The sequence below is a fragment of the Leiobunum rupestre genome, chromosome 5 (assembly GCF_980474605.1).
Source record: "Leiobunum rupestre chromosome 5, qqLeiRupe1.1.hap1, whole genome shotgun sequence".
NCBI lineage: Eukaryota > Metazoa > Arthropoda > Arachnida > Opiliones > Sclerosomatidae > Leiobunum > Leiobunum rupestre.
The window spans coordinates 67,274,958-67,299,435 of NC_143388.1; positions in this window are offsets into that span (position 1 = coordinate 67,274,958).

The window sequence follows — 24,478 nt, forward strand, 5'->3', positions numbered from 1 at the left end:
GATGACAGAAACCAAAATTGAGGGTCTCTTCTTTGGGTTTTGGGTTCAGCCCTCCTACCGGGTTTGCATAAACCAAAGGAAGATGACATTATCCAAAATTGAGGGTCTCTTCTTTGGGATTTGGGCTCAGTCCTCCGACCGGGTTTGCAAATGGCAAAGAAAAATGACAGAAACCGAAATTGAGGGTATCTACTTTGGGTTTTGGGCTCAGCCTTCCGACCGGGTTTGCATGTGGCAAAGGAACATGAAATAAACCAAAATTGAGGGTCTCTTCTTCGTGTTTTGGAATCAGCCCTCCGACCGGGTTTGCAAATGGCAAAGGAAAATGACAGAAACCGAAATTAAGGGTCTCTACTTTGGGTTTTGGGCTCAGCCCTCCGAACGAGTTTGCATTAGTCAAAGGAACATGACAGAAACCAAAATTGAGGGTCTCTTCTTTGGGTTTTGGGCTCAGCCCTCCGACCGGGTTTGCATAAGGCAAAGGAACATGACAGTAACCAAAATTGAGGGTCTCTTCTTTGGGTTTTAGGCTCAGCCCTCCGAACGGGTTTGCATAAGGCAAAGGAACATGACAGTAAGCAAAATTGAGGGTCTCTTCTTTGGGTTTTGGGTTCAGCCCTCCGACCGGGTTTGCATAAGGCAAAGGAACATGACAAAATCAAAAATTGAGGGTCTCTTCTTTGGGTTTTGGGCTCAGCCCTCCGACCGGGTTTGCATATGGCAAAGGAAGATGACAGAAACCAAAATTGATGCTCCCTTTTTTGGGTTTTGGGCTCAGCCCTCCGAACGGGTTTACAGAAGGCAAAGGAACATGACCGAATCCAAATTTGAGGGTCTCTTCTTTGGGTTTGGGCTAAGCCCTCCGAACGAGTTTGCATAAGTCAAAGGAACATGACAGAAACCAAAATTGAGCGTCTCTTCTTTCGGTTTTGGGCTCAGCCCTCCGACCGGCTTTGCAAATGGCAAAGGAAAATGACAGAAACCGAAATTGAGGGTCTCTACTTTGGGTTTTAGGCTTAGCCTTCCGACCGGGTTTGCATAAGGCAAATGAACATGAAATAAACCAAAATTGAGGGTCTCTTCTTCGTGTTTTGGAATCAGCCCTCCGACCGGGTTTGCATAAGGCAAAGGAACATGACAGAAACCAAAATTGAGGGTCTCTTCTTTGGGTTTTGGGCTCAGCCATCCGACCGGGTCTGCATAAGGCAAAGGAACATGAAATAAACCAAAATTGAGGGGCTCTTCTTTCGATTTTAGGCTCAGCCCTCCGAAAAGGTTTGCATATGGGAAACGACCATGAAAGGAACCGAAATTGAGGGTCTCTACTTTGGTTTTTGGGCTCAGCCCTCCAACCGGGTCTGTATAAAGCAAAGGACCATGACAAAATCAAAAATTTAGGGTCTCATCTTTGGGTTTTGGGCTCAGCACTCCGAGTGGCTTTGCATAAGGGAAAGGAAGATGACAGATTCCAAAATTGAGGATCTCTTCTTTGGGTTTTGGGCTCAGCCCTCTGACCGGCTTTGCATAAGCCAAAGGAAGATGACATAATCCAAAATTGAGGGTCTCTTCTTTGGGATTTGGGCTCAGCCCTCCGACCGGGTTTGCAAATGGCAAAGGAAAATGACAGAAACCGAAATTGAGGGTCTCTACTTTGGGTTTTAGGCTCAGCCTTCCGACCGGGTTTGCATAAGGCAAAGGAACATGAAATAAACCAAAATTGAGGGTCTCTTCTTTGGGTTTTGGGCTCAGTCATCCGACCGGGTCTGCATAAGCAAAGGAACATGACAGAAACCAAAAATGTGGGTCTCTTCTTTGGGTTTTGGGCTCAGCCCTCCGACCAGGTTTGCATAAGGCAAAGGAACATGAAATAAACCAAAATTGAGGGTCTCTTCTTTGGGTTTTGGGCTCAGCCCTCCGAACGGGTTTGCATAAGGCAAAAGAACATGACAGTAACCAAAATTTAGAGTCTCTTCTTTGGGTTTTGGGTTCAGCCCTCCGACCGGGTTTGCATAAGGCAAAGGAACATGACAGAAACCAAAATTGAGGGTCTCTTCTTTGGGTTTTAGGCTCAGCCCTCCGACCGGGTTTGCATATGGCAAACGGCCATGATAGAAACCAAAATCGAGGGTCTGTACTTTGGGTTTTGGCGTTGAGCCCTCCGACCGGGTTTGCATAAAGCAAAGGCACATGACCGAATCCAAATTTGAGGGTCTCTTCTTTGGGTTTTGGGCTCAGCCCTACGAACGAGTTTGCATTAGTCAAAGGGACATGACAGAAACCAAAATTGAGGCTCTCTTCTTTGGGTTTTGGGTTCAGCCCTCCTACCGGGTTTGCATAAACCAAAGGAACATGAAATAAACCAAAATTGAGGGTCTCTTCTTTGGGTTTTGGGCTCAGCCTTCCGACCGGGTTTGCATGTGGCAAAGGAACATGAAATAAACCAAAATTGAGGGTCTCTTCTTCGTGTTTTGGGCTCAGCCCTCCGACCGGGTTTGCATATGGCAAAGGAAGATGACAGAAACCAAAATTGATGCTCCCTTTTTTGGGTTTTGGGCTCAGCCCTCCGAACGGGTTTGCAGAAGGCAAAGGAACATGACCGAATCCAAATTTGAGGGTCTCTTCTTTGGGTTTGGGCTCAGCCCTCCGAACGAGTTTGCATAAGTCAAAGGAACATGACAGAAACCAAAATTGAGTGTCTCTTCTTTCGGTTTTGGGCTCAGCCCTCCGACCGGGTTTGCAAATGGCAAAGGAAAATGACAGAAACCGAAATTGAGGGTCTCTACTTTGGGTTTTAGGCTTAGCCTTCCGACCGGGTTTGCATAAGGCAAATGAACATGAAATAAACGAAAATTGAGGGTCTCATCTTAGGGTTATGGGCTCAGCCATCCGACCGGGTTTGCATAAGGCAAAGGAACATGAAATAAAAAAAATGAGGGTCTCTTCTCTGGGTTTTTAGCTCAGCCCTCCGAACGGGTTTGCATAAGGCAAAGGAACATGACAGAAACCAAAATTGAGGGTCCCTTCTTTGGGTTTTGGGCTCAGCCATCCGACCGGGTCTGCATAAGCAAAGGAACATGACAGAAACCAAAAATGAGGGTCTCTTCTTTGGGTTTTGGGCTCAGCCCTCCAACCAGGTTTGCATAAGGCAAAGGAACATGAAATAAACCAAAATTGAGGGTCTCTTCTTTGGGTTTTGGGCTCAGCCCTCCGAACGGGTTTGCATAAGGCAAAAGAACATGACAGTAACCAAAATTTAGGGTCTCTTCTTTGGGTTTTGGGTTCAGCCCTCCGACCGGGTTTGCATAAGGCAAAGGAACATGACAAAAAACAAAATTGAGGGTCTCTTCTTTGGGTTTTAGGCTCAGCCCTCCGACCGGGTTTGCATATGGCAAACGGCCATGATAGAAACCGAAATCGAGGGTCTGTACTTTGGGTTTTGGCGTTGAGCCCTCCGACCGGGTTTGCATAAAGCAAAGGAACATGACCGAATCCAAATTTGAGGGTCTCTTCTTTGGGTTTTGGGCTCAGCCCTCCGAACGAGTTTGCATTAGTCAAAGGAACATGACAGAAACCAAAATTGAGGGTCTCTTCTTTGGTTTTTGGGTTCAGCCCTCCTACCGGGTTTGCATAAACCAAAGGAAGATGACAGAAACCAAAATTGAGGGTCTCTTCTTTGGGTTTTGGGTTCAGCCCTCCTACCGGGTTTGCATAAACCAAAGGAAGATGACATTATCCAAAATTGAGGGTCTCTTCTTTGGGATTTGGGCTCAGTCCTCCGACCGGGTTTGCAAATGGCAAAGAAAAATGACAGAAACCGAAATTGAGGGTCTCTACTTTGGGTTTTGGGCTCAGCCTTCCGACCGGGTTTGCATGTGGCAAAGGAACATGAAATAAACCAAAATTGAGGGTCTCTTCTTCGTGTTTTGGAATCAGCCCTCCGACCGGGTTTGCAAATGGCAAAGGAAAATGACAGAAACCGAAATTAAGGGTCTCTACTTTGGGTTTTGGGCTCAGCCCTCCGAACGAGTTTGCATTAGTCAAAGGAACATGACAGAAACCAAAATTGAGGGTCTCTTCTTTGGGTTTTGGGTTCAGCCCTCCGACCGGGTTTGCATAAGGCAAAGGAACATGACAAAATCAAAAATTGAGGGTCTCTTCTTTGGGTTTTGGGCTCAGCCCTCCGACCGGGTTTGCATATGGCAAAGGAAGATGACAGAAACCAAAATTGATGCTCCCTTTTTTGGGTTTTGGGCTCAGCCCTCCGAACGGGTTTACAGAAGGCAAAGGAACATGACCGAATCCAAATTTGAGGGTCTCTTCTTTGGGTTTGGGCTAAGCCCTCCGAACGAGTTTGCATAAGTCAAAGGAACATGACAGAAACCAAAATTGAGCGTCTCTTCTTTCGGTTTTGGGCTCAGCCCTCCGACCGGCTTTGCAAATGGCAAAGGAAAATGACAGAAACCGAAATTGAGGGTCTCTACTTTGGGTTTTAGGCTTAGCCTTCCGACCGGGTTTGCATAAGGCAAATGAACATGAAATAAACCAAAATTGAGGGTCTCTTCTTCGTGTTTTGGAATCAGCCCTCCGACCGGGTTTGCATAAGGCAAAGGAACATGACAGAAACCAAAATTGAGGGTCTCTTCTTTGGGTTTTGGGCTCAGCCATCCGACCGGGTCTGCATAAGTAAAGGAACATGACAGAAACCAAAATTGAGGGTCTCTTCTTTGGTTTTTGGGTTCAGCCCTCCTACCGGGTTTGCATAAAACAAAGGAAGATGACAGAAACCAAAATTGAGGGTCTCTTCTTTGGGTTTTGGGTTCAGCCCTCCTACCGGGTTTGCATAAACCAAAGGAAGATGACATTATCCAAAATTGAGGGTCTCTTCTTTGGGATTTGGGCTCAGTCCTCCGACCGGGTTTGCAAATGGCAAAGAAAAATGACAGAAACCGAAATTGAGGGTCTCTACTTTGGGTTTTGGGCTCAGCCTTCCGACCGGGTTTGCATGTGGCAAAGGAACATGAAGTAAACCAAAATTGAGGGTCTCTTCTTCGTGTTTTGGAATCAGCCCTCCGACTGGGTTTGCAAATGGCAAAGGAAAATGACAGAAACCGAAATTAAGGGTCTCTACTTTGGGTTTTGGGCTCAGCCCTCCGAACGAGTTTGCATTAGTCAAAGGAACATGACAGAAACCAAAATTGAGGGTCTCTTCTTTGGGTTTTGGGCACAGCCCTCCGACCGGGTTTGCATAAGGCAAAGGAACATGACAGTAACCAAAATTGAGGGTCTCTTCTTTGGGTTTTAGGCTCAGCCCTCCGAACGGGTTTGCATAAGGCAAAGGAACATGACAGTAAGCAAAATTGAGGGTCTCTTCTTTGGGTTTTGGGTTCAGCCCTCCGACCGGGTTTGCATAAGGCAAAGGAACATGACAAAATCAAAAATTGAGGGTCTCTTCTTTGGGTTTTGGGCTCAGCCCTCCGACCGGGTTTGCATATGGCAAAGGAAGATGACAGAAACCAAAATTGATGCTCCCTTTTTTGGGTTTTGGGCTCAGCCCTCCGAACGGGTTTGCAGAAGGCAAAGGAACATGACCGAATCCAAATTTGAGGGTCTCTTCTTTGGGTTTGGGCTCAGCCCTCCGAACGAGTTTGCATAAGTCAAAGGAACATGACAGAAACCAAAATTGAGCGTCTCTTCTTTCGGTTTTGGGCTCAGCCCTCCGACCGGCTTTGCAAATGGCAAAGGAAAATGACAGAAACCGAAATTGAGGGTCTCTACTTTGGGTTTTAGGCTTAGCCTTCCGACCGGGTTTGCATAAGGCAAATGAACATGAAATAAACGAAAATTGAGGGTCTCATCTTAGGGTTATGGGCTCAGCCTTCCGACCGGGTTTGCATGTGGCAAAGGAACATGAAATAAACCAAAATTGAGGGTCTCTTCTTCGTGTTTTGGAATCAGCCCTCCGACCGGGTTTGCATAAGGCAAAGGAACATGACAGAAACCAAAATTGAGGGTCTCTTCTTTGGGTTTTGGGCTCAGCCATCCGACCGGGTCTGCATAAGCAAAGGAACATGACAGAAACCAAAAATGAGGGTCTCTTCTTTGGGTTTTGGGCTCAGCCCTCCGACCAGGTTTGCATAAGGCAAAGGAACATGAAATAAACCAAAATTGAGGGTCTCTTCTTTGGGTTTTGGGCTCAGCCCTCCGAACGGGTTTGCATAAGGCAAAAGAACATGACAGTAACCAAAATCGAGGGTCTGTACTTTGGGTTTTGGCGTTGAGCCCTCCGACCGGGTTTGCATAAAGCAAAGGAACATGACCGAATCCAAATTTGAGGGTCTCTTCTTTGGGTTTTGGGCTCAGCCCTACGAACGAGTTTGCATTAGTCAAAGGGACATGACAGAAACCAAAATTGAGGCTCTCTTCTTTGGGTTTTGGGTTCAGCCCTCCTACCGGGTTTGCATAAACCAAAGGAAGATGACATAATCCAAAATTGAGGGTCTCTTCTTTGGGATTTGGGCTCAGTCCTCCGACCGGGTTTGCAAATGGCAAAGGAAAATGACAGAAACCGAAATTGAGGGTCTCTACTTTGGGTTTTGGGCTAAGCCTTCCGACCGGGTTTGCATGTGGCAAAGGAACATGAAATAAACCAAAATTGAGGGTCTCTTCTTCGTGTTTTGGGCTCAGCCCTTCGACCGGGTTTGCATATGGCAAAGGAAGATGACAGAAACCAAAATTGATGCTCCCTTTTTTGGGTTTTGGGCTCAGCCCTCCGAACGGGTTTGCAGAAAGCAAAGGAACATGACCGAATCCAAATTTGAGGGTCTCTTCTTTGGGTTTGGGCTCAGCCCTCCGAACGAGTTTGCATAAGTCAAAGGAACATGACAGAAACCAAAATTGAGTGTCTCTTCTTTCGGTTTTGGGCTCAGCCCTCCGACCGGGTTGCAAATGGCAAAGGAAAATGACAGAAACCGAAATTGAGGGTCTCTACTTTGGGTTTTAGGCTTAGCCTTCCGACCGGGTTTGCATAAGGCAAATGAACATGAAATAAACGAAAATTGAGGGTCTCATCTTAGGGTTATGGGCTCAGCCATCCGACCGGGTTTGCATAAGGCAAAGGAACATGAAATAAAAAAATGAGGGTCTCGTCTCTGGGTTTTTAGCTCAGCCCTCCGAACGGGTTTGCATAAGGCAAAGGAACATGACAGAAACCAAAATTGAGGGTCCCTTCTTTGGGTTTTGGGTTCAGCCCTCCTACCGGGTTTGCATAAACCAAAGGAAGATGACATTATCCAAAATTGAGGGTCTCTTCTTTGGGATTTGGGCTCAGTCCTCCGACCGGGTTTGCAAATGGCAAAGGAAAATGACAGAAACCGAAATTGAGGGTCTCTACTTTGGGTTTTGGGCTCAGCCTTCCGACCGGGTTTGCATGTGGCAAAGGAACATGAAATAAACCAAAATTGAGGGTCTCTTCTTCGTGTTTTGGAATCAGCCCTCCGACCGGGTTTGCAAATGGCAAAGGAAAATGACAGAAACTGAAATTAAGGGTCTCTACTTTGGGTTTTTGGGCTCAGCCCTCCGAACGAGTTTGTATTAGTCAAAGGAACATGACAGAAACCAAAATTGAGGGCCTCTTCTTTGGGTTTTTGGCTCAGCACTCCGACCGGGTTTGCATAAGGCAAAGGAACATGACAGTAACCAAAATTGAGGGTCTCTTCTTTGGGTTTTAGGCTCAGCCCTCCGAACGGGTTTGCATAAGGCAAAGGAACATGACAGTAAGCAAAATTGAGGGTCTCTTCTTTGGGTTTTGGGTTCAGCCCTCCGACCGGGTTTGCATAAGGCAAAGGAACATGACAAAATCAAAAATTGAGGGTCTCTTCTTTGGGTTTTGGGCTCAGCCCTCCGACCGGGTTTGCATATGGCAAAGGAAGATGACAGAAACCAAAATTGATGCTCCCTTTTTTGGATTTTGGGCTCAGCCCTCTGAACGGGTTTGCAGAAGGCAAAGGAACATGACCGAATCCAAATTTGAGGGTCTCTTCTTTGGGTTTGGGCTCAGCCCTCCGAACGAGTTTGCATAAGTCAAAGGAACATGACAGAAACCAAAATTGAGCGTCTCTTCTTTCGGTCTTGGGCTTAGCCCTCCGACCGGCTTTGCAAATGGCAAAGGAAAATGACAGAAACCGAAATTGAGGGTCTCTACTTTGGGTTTTAGGCTTAGCCTTCCGACCGGGTTTGCATAAGGCAAATGAACATGAAATAAACGAAAATTGAGGGTCTCATCTTAGGGTTATGGGCTCAGCCATCCGACCGGGTTTGCATAAGGCAAAGGAACATGAAATAAAAAAAATGAGGGTCTCTTCTCTGGGTTTTTAGCTCAGCCCTCCGAACGTGTTTGCATAAGGCAAAGGAACATGACAGAAACCCAAATTGAGGGTCCCTTCTTTGGGTTTTGGGCTCAGCCATCCGACCGGGTCTGCATAAGCAAAGGAACATGACAGAAACCAAAAATGAGGGTCTCTTCTTTAAGTTTTGGGCTCAGCCCTCCGACCAGGTTTGCATAAGGCAAAGGAACATGAAATAAACCAAAATTGAGGGTCTCTTCTTTGGGTTTTGGGCTCAGCCCTCCGAACGGGTTTGCATAAGGCAAAAGAACATGACAGTAACCAAAATTTAGGGTCTCTTCTTTGGGTTTTGGGCACAGCCCTACGAACGAGTTTGCATTAGTCAAAGGGACATGACAGAAACCAAAATTGAGGCTCTCTTCTTTGGGTTTTGGGTTCAGCCCTCCTACCGGGTTTGCATAAACCAAAGGAAGATGACATAATCCAAAATTGAGGGTCTCTTCTTTGGGATTTGGGCTCAGTCCTCCGACCGGGTTTGCAAATGGCAAAGGAAAATGACAGAAACCGAAATTGAGGGTCTCTACTTTGGGTTTTGGGCTCAGCCTTCCGACCGGGTTTGCATGTGGCAAAGGAACATGAAATAAACCAAAATTGAGGGTCTCTTCTTCGTGTTTTGGGCTCAGCCCCCCGACCGGGTTTGCATATGGCAAAGGAAGATGACAGAAACCCAAATTGATGCTCCCTTTTTTGGGTTTTGGGCTCAGCCCTCCGAACGGGTTTGCAGAAAGCAAAGGAACATGACCGAATCCAAATTTGAGGGTCTCTTCTTTGGGTTTGGGCTCAGCCCTCCGAACGAGTTTGCATAAGTCAAAGGAACATGACAGAAACCAAAATTCAGTGTCTCTTCTTTCGGTTTTGGGCTCAGCCCTCCGACCGGGTTTGCAAATGGCAAAGGAAAATGACAGAAACCGAAATTGAGGGTCTCTACTTTGGGTTTTAGGCTTAGCCTTCCGACCGCGTTTGCATAAGGCAAATGAACATGAAATAAACGAAAATTGAGGGTCTCATCTTAGGGTTATGGGCTCAGCCATCCGACCGGGTTTGCATAAGGCAAAGGAACATGAAATAAAAAAAATGAGGGTCTCGTCTCTGGGTTTTTAGCTCAGCCCTCCGAACGGGTTTGCATAAGGCAAAGGAACATGACAGAAACCAAAATTGAGGGTCCCTTCTTTGGGTTTTGGGTTCAGCCCTCCTACCGGGTTTGCATAAACCAAAGGAAGATGACATTATCCAAAATTGAGGATCTCTTCTTTGGGATTTGGGCTCAGTCCTCCGACCGGGTTTGCAAATGGCAAAGGAAAATGACAGAAACCGAAATTGAGGGTCTCTACTTTGGGTTTTGGGCTCAGCCTTCCGACCGGGTTTGCATGTGGCAAAGGAACATGAAATAAACCAAAATTGAGGGTCTCTTCTTCGTGTTTTGGGCTCAGCCCTCCGACCGGGTTTGCATATGGCAAAGGAAGATGACAGAAACCCAAATTGATGCTCCCTTTTTTGGGTTTTGGGCTCAGCCCTCCGAACGGGTTTGCAGAAAGCAAAGGAACATGACCGAATCCAAATTTGAGGGTCTCTTCTTTGGGTTTGGGCTCAGCCCTCCGAACGAGTTTGCATAAGTCAAAGTAACATGACAGAAACCAAAATTGAGTGTCTCTTCTTTCGGTTTTGGGCTCAGCCCTCCGACCGGGTTTGCATATGGCAAAGGAAGATGACAGAAACCCAAATTGATGCTCCCTTTTTTGGGTTTTTAGCTCAGCCCTCCGAACGGGTTTGCATAAGGCAAAGGAACATGACAGAAACCAAAATTGAGGGTCCCTTCTTTGGGTTTTGGGTTCAGCCCTCCTACCGGGTTTGCATAAACCAAAGGAAGATGACATTATCCAAAATTGAGGATCTCTTCTTTGGGATTTGGGCTCAGTCCTCCGACCGGGTTTGCAAATGGCAAAGGAAAATGACAGAAACCGAAATTGAGGGTCTCTACTTTGGGTTTTGGGCTCAGCCTTCCGACCGGGTTTGCATGTGGCAAAGGAACATGAAATAAACCAAAATTGAGGGTCTCTTCTTCGTGTTTTGGAATCAGCCCTCCGACCGGGTTTGCAAATGGCAAAGGAAAATGACAGAAACTGAAATTAAGGGTCTCTACTTTGGGTTTTTGGGCTCAGCCCACCGAACGAGTTTGTATTAGTCAAAGGAACATGACAGAAACCAAAATTGAGGGTCTCTTCTTTGGGTTTTTGGCTCAGCACTCCGACCGGGTTTGCATAAGGCAAAGGAACATGACAGTAACCAAAATTGAGGGTCTCTTCTTTGGGTTTTAGGCTCAGCCCTCCGAACGGGTTTGCATAAGGCAAAGGAACATGACAGTAAGCAAAATTGAGGGTCTCTTCTTTGGGTTTTGGGTTCAGCCCTCCGACCGGGTTTGCATAAGGCAAAGGAACATGACAAAATCAAAAATTGAGGGTCTCTTCTTTGGGTTTTGGGCTCAGCCCTCCGAACGGGTTTGCAGAAGGCAAAGGAACATGACCGAATCCAAATTTGAGGGTCTCTTCTTTGGGTTTGGGCTCAGCCCTCCGAACGGGTTTGCAGAAGGCAAAGGAACATGACCGAATCCAAATTTGAGGGTCTCTTCTTTGGGTTTGGGCTCAGCCCTCCGAACGAGTTTGCATAAGTCAAAGGAACATGACAGTAAGCAAAATTGAGGGTCTCTTCTTTGGGTTTTGGGTTCAGCCCTCCGACCGGGTTTGCATAAGGCAAAGGAACATGACAGAAACCAAAATTGAGGGTCTCTTCTTTGGGTTTTTGGCTCAGCACTCCGACCGGGTTTGCATATGGCAAATGAAGATGACAGAAACCAAAATTGATGCTCCCTTTTTTGGGTTTTGGGCTCAGCCCTCCGAACGGGTTTGCAGAAGGCAAAGGAACATGACCGAATCCAAATTTGAGGGTCTCTTCTTTGGGTTTGGGCTCAGCCCTCCGAACGAGTTTGCATAAGTCAAAGGAACATGACAGAAACCAAAATTGAGCGTCTCTTCTTTCGGTCTTGGGCTTAGCCCTCCGACCGGCTTTGCAAATGGCAAAGGAAAATGACAGAAACCGAAATTGAGGGTCTCTACTTTGGGTTTTAGGCTTAGCCTTCCGACCGGGTTTGCATAAGGCAAATGAACATGAAATAAACGAAAATTGAGGGTCTCATCTTAGGGTTATGGGCTCAGCCATCCGACCGGGTTTGCATAAGGCAAAGGAACATGAAATAAAAAAAATGAGGGTCTCTTCTCTGGGTTTTTAGCTCAGCCCTCCGAACGGGTTTGCATAAGGCAAAGGAACATGACAGAAACCCAAATTGAGGGTCCCTTCTTTGGGTTTTGGGCTCAGCCATCCGACCGGGTCTGCATAAGCAAAGGAACATGACAGAAACCAAAAATGAGGGTCTCTTCTTTGGGTTTTGGGCTCAGCCCTCCGACCAGGTTTGCTTAAGGCAAAGGAACATGAAATAAACCAAAATTGAGGGTCTCTTCTTTGGGTTTTGGGCTCAGCCCTCCGAACGGGTTTGCATAAGGCAAAAGAACATGACAGTAACCAAAATTTAGGGTCTCTTCTTTGGGTTTTGGGTTCAGCCCTCCGACCGGGTTTGCATAAGGCTAAGGAACATGACAGAAACCAAAATTGAGGGTCTCTTCTTTGGGTTTTAGGCTCAGCCCTCCGACCGGGTTTGCATATGGCAAACGGCCATGATAGAAACCGAAATCGAGGGTCTGTACTTTGGGTTTTGGCGTTGAGCCCTCCGACCGGGTTTGCATAAAGCAAAGGAACATGACCGAATCCAAATTTGAGGGTCTCTTCTTTGGGTTTTGGGCTCAGCCCTCCGAACGAGTTTGCATTAGTCAAAGGAACATGACAGAAACCAAAATTGAGGGTCTCTTCTTTGGTTTTTGGGTTCAGCCCTCCTACCGGGTTTGCATAAACCAAAGGAAGATGACATAATCCAAAATTGAGGGTCTCTTCTTTGGGATTTGGGCTCAGCCTTCCGACCGGGTTTGCATGTGGCAAAGGAACATGAAATAAACCAAAATTGAGGGACTCTTCTTGGTGTTTTGGAATCAGCCCTCAGACCAGGTTTGCAAATGGCAAAGGAAAATGACAGAACCCGAAATTTAGGGTCTCTACTTTGGGTTTTGGGCTCAGCCCTCCGAACGAGTTTGCTTTAGTCAAAGGAACATGACAGAAACCAAAATTGGGGGTCTCTTCTTTTGGTTTTGGGCTCAGCCCTCCGACCGGGTTTGCATAAGGCAAAGGAACATGACAGTAACCAAAATTGAGGGTCTCTTCTTTGGGTTTTAGGCTCAGCCCTCCGAACGGGTTTGCATAAGGCAAAGGAACATGACAGTAAGCAAAATTGAGGGTCTCTTCTTTGGGTTTTGGGTTCAGCCCTCCGACCGGGTTTGCATAAGGCAAAGGAACATGACAAAATCAAAATTGATGCTCTCTTTTTTGGGTTTTGGGCTCAGCCCTCCGAACGGGTTTGCATAATTCAAAGGAACATGACCGAATCCAAATTTGAGGGTCTCTTCTTTGGGTTTGGGCTCAGCCCTCCGAACGAGTTTGCATAAGTCAAAGGAACATGACAGAAACCAAAATTGAGAGTCTCTTCTTTCGGTTTTGGGCTCAGCCCTCCGACCGGGTTTGCATAAGGCAAAGGAACATGAAATAAACCAAAATTGAGGGTCTCTTCTTTGGGTTTTGGGCTCAGCCCTCCGAACGGGTTTGCATAAGGCAAAGGAACATGATAGAAACCGAAATCAAGGGTCTCTACTTTGGGTTTTGGCGTTGAGTCCTCCGACCGGGTCTGCATAAAGCAAAGGAAAATGACGAAATCAAAAATTGAGGGTATCTTCTTTGGGTTTTGGGCTCAGCCCTCTGATCGGGTTTGTATATGGCAAACGGCCATGAAAGAAACCGAAATTGAGGCGTCTCTAATTTGGGTTTTGGGCTTCGCCCTCCGACAGGGTCTGCATAAAGCAAAGGACCATGACAAAATCAAAATTTGAGGGTATCTTCTTTGGGTTTTGGCGCTCAGCCCTCCTACCGGGTTTGCATAAACCAAAGGAAGATGACATAATCCAAAATTGAGGGTCTCTTCTTTGGGATTTGGGCTCAGCCCTCCGACCGGGTTTGCAAATGGCAACCCAGCAAACACAAACACGTCCTATGGACATCGGTTAGACGTCACACTCGGATCTTGCCTTCGTCCGTAGGACATCCCAAAATCCGGGATTGACGTCGGTTGGACGTTAAAGGACGTCCAAATGTCCGGTTTGTCTATAGCCGTAGTACGTCCCGGGGACGAGTTTTCGGACATCCAACGGCAATTACAGCGGTCGTCCCCTGGATGTCTTTCTAAAAAACCTAGAGATGTCTTTAGGCCTTTAATTTGGTTCAATCATGGCTCAATAGGGATGAAACTAGGACGTTCATTGAATATCGTATTCTGAACAAATAATTTAAAAAGCCAAACTTGATATTAAAATTTTATTCAAAACATTAAAATACAAGATAATGGAAAAAATCCAGCAACAAGTGTACAATTTGATTGTAATAACACGAACTCTGCAAGTATTAGCAGTTAACATATAAATTACAAAACTTATATAGTTATTTAATTTTTATATAACAAAATAAATTTCGAACTAAACAAATAAAAAATTAAATAACCTTCCTTATACAAATGTAAAAAAAACAATAAAATTAATTTTAAAATCAGAAGCAAAATAAAACTAAGCCATTTAATACTATTCCTTAAAAAAAAATTAAGATTATCGGATGAAAAATGTACTCTAGAAATTACTGTTTCTCGAAGCTTAATTTTAATATTTATCCAAATCTTATTTTTGGAATTACAATTTAACTATATAAAATATCACAGTATAAAATAAAGCTTTAGGCGAACCACTCATTGAGAGTGATGAATAATAAACTTAAAAAGTTAAATTGAAACATGTACAGGTCCAAAATGAACTTTAAAAACAGCGAACCTTCCCTAACATTCGGAGAATTGAATGCAAATCTTACTTTTGGAATTCCAAATCCAATATATAAAATAAAACAAAATGAAATAAAGCTTTAGGCGAACCGTTCAGTGAGATTAATGAATAATAAACTTAAAAAGTTAAATTGAAACATGTACAGGTCCAAAATGAACTTTAAAAACAGCGAACCTTCCCTAACATTCGGAGAATTCAATGCAAATCTTACTTTTGGAACTCCAAATCCAATATATAAAATATAACAAAATTAAATAAAGCTTTAGGCGAACCACTCAGTGAGAGTAATGAATAATAAACTTAAAAAGTTAAATTGAAACATGTACAGGTCCAAAATGAATAGACTTTGATCAAACATTATTTTCTTCCTACCTCTGTAAAAGACACATTAAAAAAATCGAGTTAAAATCATTAAAAAAATCAAACAGTTTTTTAATAAAATACTTACTCTTATGATATATTATCAGCAATACTAGAGATTACTATGTTATAATCTTTAACGTTTGTGTAGAACGCATTATGTACTTTATGGTGACCGATTCCAAACTATTGAGTAATGGCGTCGTACATAAGAAACTACAAACTGGGCTACCAGATATTTTAAAAGGACTTTAGCTCGGCCAACTTAGATCAGCTTTTTCGCAGTAATTGGCTGTGATTGTAGAAATAATTCATCAAATGAAAATAATGGAAATAAATATTAAGAAAATAATAATATAAAAAAATATAAAAATTAAGAACAGAAAAAATTAATGAAATAATTAAGTAGTTTTGATTTAACACGTAATTTCATTAATTCACGTTAAATAAACTCGTAAATTTAAATAATAATATTCTTAATAAAATTAATATTTTGTGGTTCATTAATCATTATCAGCTCAAATACATTTACAGGTGAAAAAAATTACAATTAATTGCTGATAAACGCACCTCTAGATAGCATTGATGGACGAAACATTTCGGACGAATAGTGGAGATCCATGCGACGTCGATTGGGCTGAATATCGGATGTCACGAAATTGGTTCTACGAGGACTAAAATGGGACGTCCGTTATTCGTCCTGTAAGACGAATTTTGGACGGGACCAAGCTGGGCTCTAAGGACCATGCTGGGACGTCCCAGGGACGATTTGTGTTTGCTGGGAAAGGAAAATGACAGAAACCGAAATTGAGGGTCTCTACTTTGGGTTTTGGGCTCAGCCCTCCAACCGGGTCTGCATAAAGCAAAGGACCATGACAAATCAAAAATTTAGGGTCTCTTCTTTGGGTTTTGGGCTCAGCACTCCGAGTGGCTTTGCATAAGGAAAAGGAAGATGACAGATTCCAAAATTGAGGATCTCTTCTTTGGGTTTTGGGCTCAGCCCTCTGACCGGCTTTGCATAAGCCAAAGGAAGATGACATAATCCAAAATTGAGGGTCTCTTCTTTGGGATTTGGGCTCAGCCCTCCGACCGGGTTTGCAAATGGCAAAGGAAAATGACAGAAACCGAAATTGAGGGTCTCTACTTTGGGTTTTGGGCTCAGCCTTCCGACCGGGTTTGCATGTGGCAAAGGAACATGAAATAAACCAAAATTGAGGGTCTCTTCTTCGTGTTTTGGAATCAGCCCTCCGACCGGGTTTGCAAATGGCAAAGGACAGAAACTGAAATTGAGGGTCTCTACTTTGGGTTTTGGGCTCAGCCCTCCGACCGGGTTTGCAAATGGCAAAGGAACATGACAGAAACCAAAATTGAGGGTCTCTTCTTTGGGTTTTGGGCTCAGCCCTCCGACCGGGTTTGCATAAGGCAAAGGAACATGACAGTAACCAAAATTGAGGGTCTCTTCTTTGGATTTTGGGCTCAGCCCTCCGAACGGGTTTGCATAAGGCAAAGGAACATGACAGTAAGCAAAATTGAGGGTCTCTTCTTTGGGTTTTGGGTTCAGCCCTCCAACCGGGTTTGCATAAGGCAAAGGAACATGACAAAATCAAAAATTGAGGGTCTCTCCTTTGGTTTTTGGGCTCAGCCCTCCGACCGGGTTTGCATATGGCAAAGGAAGATGACAGAAACCAAAATTTAGGGTCTCTTCTTTGGGTTTTGGGATCAGCCTTCCGACCGGGTTTGCATAAGGCAAAGGAACATGAAATAAACCAAAATTGAGGGTCTCTTCTTTGGGTTTTGGGCTCAGCCCTCCGAACGGGTTTGCATAAGGCAAAGGACCAAGACAAAATCCAAAATTGAGGGTCTCTTCTTTGGATTTTGGGCGCAGCCCTCCGACCGGGTTTGCATATGGCAAACGGCCATGAAAGAAACCGAAATTGAGGCGTCTCTAATTTTTGTTTTGGGCTCAGCCCTCCGACAGGGTCTGCATAAAGCAAAGGACCATGACAAAATCAAAAATTGAGGGTCTCTTTTTTGGGGTTTGGGCTCAGCCTTCCGACCGGGTTTGCATAAGGCAAAGGAACATGACAGAAACCAAAATTGAGGGTCTCTTATTTGGATTTTGGGCTCAGCCCTCCGAACGGGTTTGCATAAGGCAAAGAAACTTGACAGTAAGCAAAATTGAGGGTCTCTTCTTTGGGTTTTGGGTTCAGCCCTCCGACCGGGTTTGCATAAGGCAAAGGAACATGACAAAATCAAAAATTGAGGGTCTCTTCTTTGGGTTTTGGGCTCAGCCCTCCCACCGGGTTTGCATATGGCAAAGGAAGATGACAGAAACCAAAATTTAGGGTCTCTTCTTTGGGTTTTGGGATCAGCCTTCCGACCGGGTTTGCAATAGTCAAAGGAACATGACAGAAACCAAAATTGATGGTCTCTTCTTTGGGTTTTGGGCTCAGCCCTCCGAACGGGTTTGCAGAAGGCAAAGGAACATGACCGAATCCAAATTTGAGGGTCTCTTCTTTGGGTTTGGGCTCAGTCCTCCGAACGAGTTTGCATAAGTCAAAGGAACATGACAGAAACCAAAATTGAGGGTCTCTTCTTTGGGTTTTGGGCTCAGCCCTCCGACCGGATTTGCATAAGGCAAAGGAACATGACAGTAACCAAAATTGAGGGTCTCTTCTTTGGGTTTTGGGTTAAGCCCTCCTACCGGGTTTGCATAAGGCAAAGGAACATGATAGAAACCGAAATCAAGGGTCTCTTCTTTGGGTTTTGGCGTTGAGTCCTCCGACCGGGTCTGCATAAAGCAAAGGACCATGACAAAATCAAAAATTGAGGGTATCTTCTTTGGGTTTTGGGCTCAGCCCTCGGACCGGGTCGGCATAAGGCCAAGGACCATGACAGAAACCAAAATTGAGGGGCTCTTCTTTTGATTTTAGGCTCAGCCCTCCGAAAAGGTTTTTATATGGGAAACGGCCATGAAAGGAACCGAAATTGATGGTCTCTACTTTGGGTTTTGGGCTCAGCCCTCCAACCGGGTCTGCATAAAGCAAAGGACCATGACAAAATCAAAAATTTAGGGTCTCTTCTTTGGGTTTTGGGCTCAGCACTCCGAGTGGCTTTGCATAAGGAAAAGGAAGATGACAGATTCCAAAATTGAGGATCTCTTCTTTGGGTTTAGGGCTCAGCCCTCTGACCGCCTTTGCATAAACCAAAGGAAGATGACATAATCCAAAATTGAGGGTCTCTTCTTTGGGATTTGGGCTCAGCCCTCCGACCGGGTTTGCAAATGGCAAAGGAAAATGACAAAAACCAAAATTGAGGGTCTCTACTTTGGGTTTTGGGCTCAGCCTTCCGGCCGGGTTTGCATAAGGCAAAGGAACATGACAGAAACCAAAATTGAAAGTCTCTTCTTTGGGTTTTGGGCTCAGCCATCTGACCGGGTCTGCATAAGGCAAAGGAAAATGATAGAAACCGAAATTGAGGGTCTCTACTTTGGGTTTTGGGCTCAGCCTTCCGACCGGGTTTGCATGTGGCAAAGGAACATGAAATAAACCAAAATTGAGGGTCTCTTCTTTGGGTTTTGGGCTCAGCCCTCCAACCGGGTTTGCATAAGGCAAAGGAACATGACAGTAACCAAAATTGAGGGTCTCTTCTATGGATTTTGGGCTCAGCCCTCCGAACGGGTTTGCATAAGGCAAAGGAACATGACAAAATCAAAAATTTAGGGTCTCTTCTTTCAGTTTTGGGCTCAGGCCTCCAACCGGGTTTGCATAAGGCAAGGGAAGATGACAGAAACCAAAATAGAGGGTCTCTTCTTAGGGTTATGAGCTCAGCCCTCCAACCGGATTTGCATAAGGCAAAGGAACATGAAATAAACCAAAATTGAGGGTCTCTTCTTTGGGTTTTGGGCTCAGCCCTCCGAACGGGTTTGCATAAGGCAAAGGAACATGACAGTAACCAAAATTGAGGGTTTCTTCTTTGGGTTTTGGGTTCAGCCCTCCTACCGGGTTTGCATAAGGCAAAGGAACATGATAGAAACCGAAATCAAGGGTCTCTACTTTGGGTTTTGGCGTTGAGTCCTACGACCGGGTCTGCATAAAGCAAAGGACCATGACAATATAAAAAAATTAGGGTCTCATCTTTGGGTTTTGGGCTCAGCCCTCCGACCGGGTTTGCACAAGGCAAAGGAACATGGCAGAAACCAAAATAGAGGGTCTCTTCTTAGGGTTATGGGCTCAGCCCTCCAACCGGATTTGCATAAGGCAAAGGAACATGAAATAAACCAAAATTGAGGGTCTCTTCTTTGGGTTTTGGGCTCAGCCCTCCGAACGGGTTTGCTTAAAGCAAAGGACCATGACAAAAACAAAAATTGAGGGTCTCTTCTTTGGGGTTTGGGCTCAGCCCTCCGACCGGGTTTGCATAAGGCAAAGGAACATGACAGAAACCAAAATAGAGGGTCTCTTCTTAGGGTTATGTGCTCAGCCCTCCAACCGGGTCTGCATTAAGCAAAGGACCATGACAAAATAAAAAATTTAGGGTCTCATCTTTGGGTTTTGGGCTCAGCACTCCGAGTGGCTTTGCATAAGGAAAAGGAAGATGACAGATTCCAAAATTGAGGATCTCTTCTTTGGGTTTTGGGCTCAGCCCTCTGACCGGCTTTGCATAAGCCAAAGGAAGAAGACATAATCCAAAATTCAGGGTCTCTTCTTTGGGATTTTAGCTCAGCCCTCCGACCGGGTTTTCAAATGGCAAAGGAAAATGACAGAAACCGAAATTGAGGGTCTCTACTTTGGGTTTTAGGTTCAGCCTTCCGACCGGGTTTGCATAAGGCAAAGGAACATGAAATAAACCAACATTGAGGGTCTCATCTGAGGGTTATGGGCTCAGCCATCCGACCGGGTTTGCATAAGGCAAAGGAACATGAAATAAAAAAATGAGGGTATCTTCTCTGGGTTTTTAGCTCAGCCCTCCGAACGGGTTTGCATAAGGCAAAGGAACATGACAGAAACCAAAATTAAGGGTCTCTTCTTTGGGTTTTGGGCTCGGCCATCCGAACGGCTTTGCATAAGGCAAAGGAACATGAAATAAACCAAAATTGAGGGTCTCTTCTTCGTGTTTTGGAATCAGCCCTCCGAATGGGTTTGCATAAGGTAAAGGAACATGAAAGAAACCGAAATGGAGGGTCTCTACTTTGAGTTTTGGGCTCAGCCCTCCGAACGGGTTTTCATAAGGCCAAGGAACACGAAATAAACCAAAATTGAGGGTCTCTTCTTTGGGTTTTAGGCTTCGCCCTCCGACAGGGTCTGCATAAAGCAAAGGACCATGACAAAATTAAAAATTGAGGGTATCTTCTTTGGGTTTTGGTGCTCAGCCCTCGGACCGGGTCGGCATAAGGCAAAGGACCATGACAGAAACCAAAATTGAGGGGCTCTTCTTTTAATTTTAAGCTCAGCCCTCCGAAAGGGTTTGCATATGGGAAACGGCCATGAAAGAAACCGAAATTGAGGGTCTCTACTTTAAGCTCAGCCCTCCAACCGGGTCTGCATAAAGCAAAGGACCATGACAAAATCAAAAATTTAGGGTCTCTTCTTTGGGTTTTGGGCTCAGCACTCCGAGTGGCTTTGCATAAGGAAAAGGAAGATGACAGATTCCAAAATTGAGGATCTCTTCTTTGGGTTTAGGGCTCAGCCCTCTGACCGCCTTTGCATAAACCAAAGGAAGATGACATAATCCAAAATTGAGGGTCTCTTCTTTGGGATTTGGGCTCAGCCCTCTGACCGGGTTTGCAAATGGCAAAGGAAAATGACAGAAACCAAAATTGAGGGTCTCTACTTTGGGTTTTGGGCTCAGCCTTCCGGCCGGGTTTGCATGTGGCAAAGGAACATGAAATAAACCAAAATTGAGGGTCTCTTCTTCGTGTTTTGGAATCAGCCTTACGAATGGGTTTGCATAAGGCAAAGGAACATGAAAGAAACCGAAATGGAGGGTCTCTACTTTGAGTTTTGGGCTCAGCCCTCCGAACGGGCTTTCATAAGGCCAAGGAACACGAAATAAACCAAAATTGAGGGTCTCTTCTTTGGGTTTTGGGCTCAGCCCTCCGAACGAGTTTGCATTAGTCAAAGGAACATGACAGAAACCAAAATTTAGGGTCTCTTCTTTGAGTTTTTGGCTCAGCCCTCTGACCGGGTTTGCATAAGGCAAAGGAACATGAAATAAAACAAAATTAAGGGTCTCTTCTTTGGGCTTTGGGCTCAGCCCTCCGAACGGGTTTGCATAAGGCAAAGGAACATGACAGTAAACAAAATTGAGGGTCTCTTCTTTGGGTTTTGGGCTCAGCCTTCCGAACGGGTTTGCATAAGGCAAAGGAATATGACAGTAACCAAAATTGAGGGTCTCTTCTTTGGGTTTTGGGTTCAGCCCTCCGACCGGGTTTGCATAAGGCAAAGGAACATGAAAGTAAACAAATTTGAGGGTCTCTTCTTTGGGTTTTGGGCTCAGCCCTCCGAACGGGTTTGCATAAGGCAAAGGAACATGAAAGTAAACAAAATTGAGGGTCTCTTCTTTGGGTTTTGGGATCAGCCCTCTGACCGGGTTTGCATAAGGCAAAGGAACATGAAAGTAAACAAAATTGAGGGTCTCTTCTTTGGGTTTTGGGCTCAGCACTCTGAACGGTTTTGCATAAGGCAAAGGGTCAAGACAAAATCCAAAATTGAGGGTCTCTTCTTTAAATTTTGGGCGCAGCCCTCCGACCGGGTTTGCATATGGCAAACGGCCATGAAAGAAACCGAAATTTAGGCGTCTCTAATTTGGGTTTTGGGCTTAGCCCTCCGACAGGGTCTGCATAAAGCAAAGGACCATGACAAAAACAAAAATTGAGGGTCTCTTCTTTGGGGTTTGGGCTCAGCCCTCCGACCGGGTTTGCATAAGGCAAAGGAACATGACAGAAACCAAAATATAGGGTCTCTTCTTAGGGTTATGGGCTCAGCCCTCCAACTGGGTCTGCATAAAGCAAAGGACCATGACAAAATAAAAAAATTTAGGGTCTCATCTTTGGGTTTTGGGCTCAGCACTCCGAGTGGCTTTGCATAAGCCAAAGGAAGATGACAGTAAACAAAATGATGGTCTCTTCTTTGGGTTTTGGGCTCAGCCCTCCGACCGGGTTTGCAAATGGCAAAGAACATGACAGTAAGCAAAATTCAGGGTCTCTTCTTTGGTTTTGGGTTCAGCCCTCCGCGCGGGTTTGCATTAGGCAAAGAAACATGACAAAATCAAAAATGAACTCAGCCCTCCGACCGGGTTTGCATATGGCAAAGGAAGATGACAGAAACCAAAATTTAGGGTCTCTTCTTTGGGTTTTGGGATCAGCCTTCTGACCGGGTTTGCATTAGTCAAAGGAACATAACAGAAACCAAAATTGATGGTCTCTTCTTTGGGTTTTAAGCTCAGCCCTCCGAACGGGTTTGCAGAAGGCGAAGGAACCTGACCGAATCCAAATTTGAGGGTCTCTTCTTTGGGTTTTGGGCTCAGCCCTCCGAACGAGTTTGCATAAGTCAAAGGAACATGACAGAAACCAAAATTGAGGGTCTCTTCTTTGGGTTTTGGCCTCAGCCTTACGACCGGGTCAGCATAAGGCAAAGGACCATGAAATAAACCAAAATTTAGGGTCTCTACTTTGGGTTTTGGGCTCAGCCCTCCGAACGGGTTTTCATAAGGCCAAGGAACACCAAATAAACCAAAATTGAGGGTCTTTCCTTTGGGTTTTGGGCTCAGCCCTCCGAACGAGTTTGCATTAGTCAAAGGAACATGACAGAAACCAAAATTGAGGGTCTCTTCTTTGGGGTTTGGGCTCAGCCCTCCGACCAGGTTTGCATAAGGCAAAGGAACATGAAATAAAACAAAATTAAGGGTCTCTTCTTTGGGTTTTGGGCTCAGCCCTCCGAACGGGTTTGCATAAGTCAAAGGAACATGAGAGTAAACAAAATGATGGTCTCTTCTTTGGGTTTTGGGCTCAGCCCTCCGACCGGGTTTGCAAATGGCAAAGGAAAATGACAGAAACCGAAATGGAGGGTTTCTTATTTGGGTTTTGGGCTCAGCCCTCCGACCGGGTTAGCATAAGGCAAAGGGACATGAAATAAACCAAAATTGAGGGTCTCTTCTTTGGGGTTTGGGCTCAGCCCTCCAACCGGGTTTGGATAAGGCAAAGGAAGATGACAGAAACCAAAATTTAGGGTCTCTTCTTTGGGTTTTGGGTTCAGCCTTCCGACCGGATTTGCAAAGGCAAAGGGACACGAAATAAACCAAAATTGAGAGTATCTTCATTGGGTTTTGGGCTCAGCACTCTGAACGGGTTTGCATAAGGCAAAGGACCAAGACAAAATCTTAAATTGAGGGTCTCTTCTTTGGATTTTGGGCTAAGCCCTCCGACCGGGTTTGCATATGGCAAAGGACGATGACAGAATCCAAAATTGAGGGTCTCTTCTTTGGGTTTTGGGCTCAGCCCTCCGACCAGGTTTGCAAATGGCAAAGGAAAATGATAGAAACCGAAATTGATTGTCTCTTATTTGGGTTTTGGGCTCAGCCCTCCGACCGGGTTAGCATAAGGCAAAGGGACATGAAATAAACCAAAATTTAGGGTCTCTACTTTGGGTTTTGGGTTCAGCCCTCCGACCGGGTTTGCATAAGGCAAAGCAACATGACAGTAAACAAAATTGAGGGTCTCTTCTATGGGTTTTGGGTTCAGCCTTCCGACCGGATTTGCAAAGGCAAAGGGACACGAAATAAACCAAAATTGAGAGTATCTTCATTGGGTTTTGGGCTCAGCACTCTGAACGGGTTTGCATTAGGCAAAGGACCAAGACAAAATCTTAAATTGAGGGTCTCTTCTTTGGATTTTGGGCTAAGCCCTCCGACCGGGTTTGCATATGGCAAACGGCCATGAAAGAAACCGAAATTGAGGGTCTCTTCTTTGGGTTTTGGGCTCAGCCCTCCGAACGGGTTTGCATAAGGCAAAGGAACATGACAGTAACCAAAATTGAGGGTCTCTTCTTTGGGTTTTGGGTTCAGCCCTCCTACCGGGTTTGCATAAGGCAAAGGAACCTGATAGAAACCGAAATCAAGGGTCTCTACTTTGGGTTTTGGCGTTGAGTCCTCCGACCGGGTCTGCATAAAGCAAAGGACCATGACAAAATCAAAAATTGAGGGTATCTTCTTTGGATTTTGGGCTTAGCCCTCTGATCGGGTTTGTATATGGCAAACGGCCATGAAAGAAACCGAAATTGAGGCGTCTCTAATTTGGGTTTTGGGCTTCGCCCTCCGACAGGGTCTGCATAAAGCAAAGGACCATGACCAAATCAAAAATTGAGGGTATCTTCTTTGGGTTTTGGCGCTCAGCCCTCGGACCGGGTCAGCATAAGGCAAAGGACCATGAAATAAACCAAAATTTAGGGTCTCTACTTTGGGTTTTGGGCTCAGCCCTCCGAAAGGGTTTTCATAAGGCCAAGGAACACCAAATAAACCAAAATTGAGGGTCTTTCCTTTGGGTTTTGGGCTCAGCCCTCCGACCAGGTTTGCATAAGGCAAAGGAACATGAAATAAAACAAAATTAAGGGTCTCTTCTTTGGGTTTTGGGCTCAGCCCTCCGAACGGGTTTGCATAAGGCAAAGGAACATGACAGTAAACAAAATT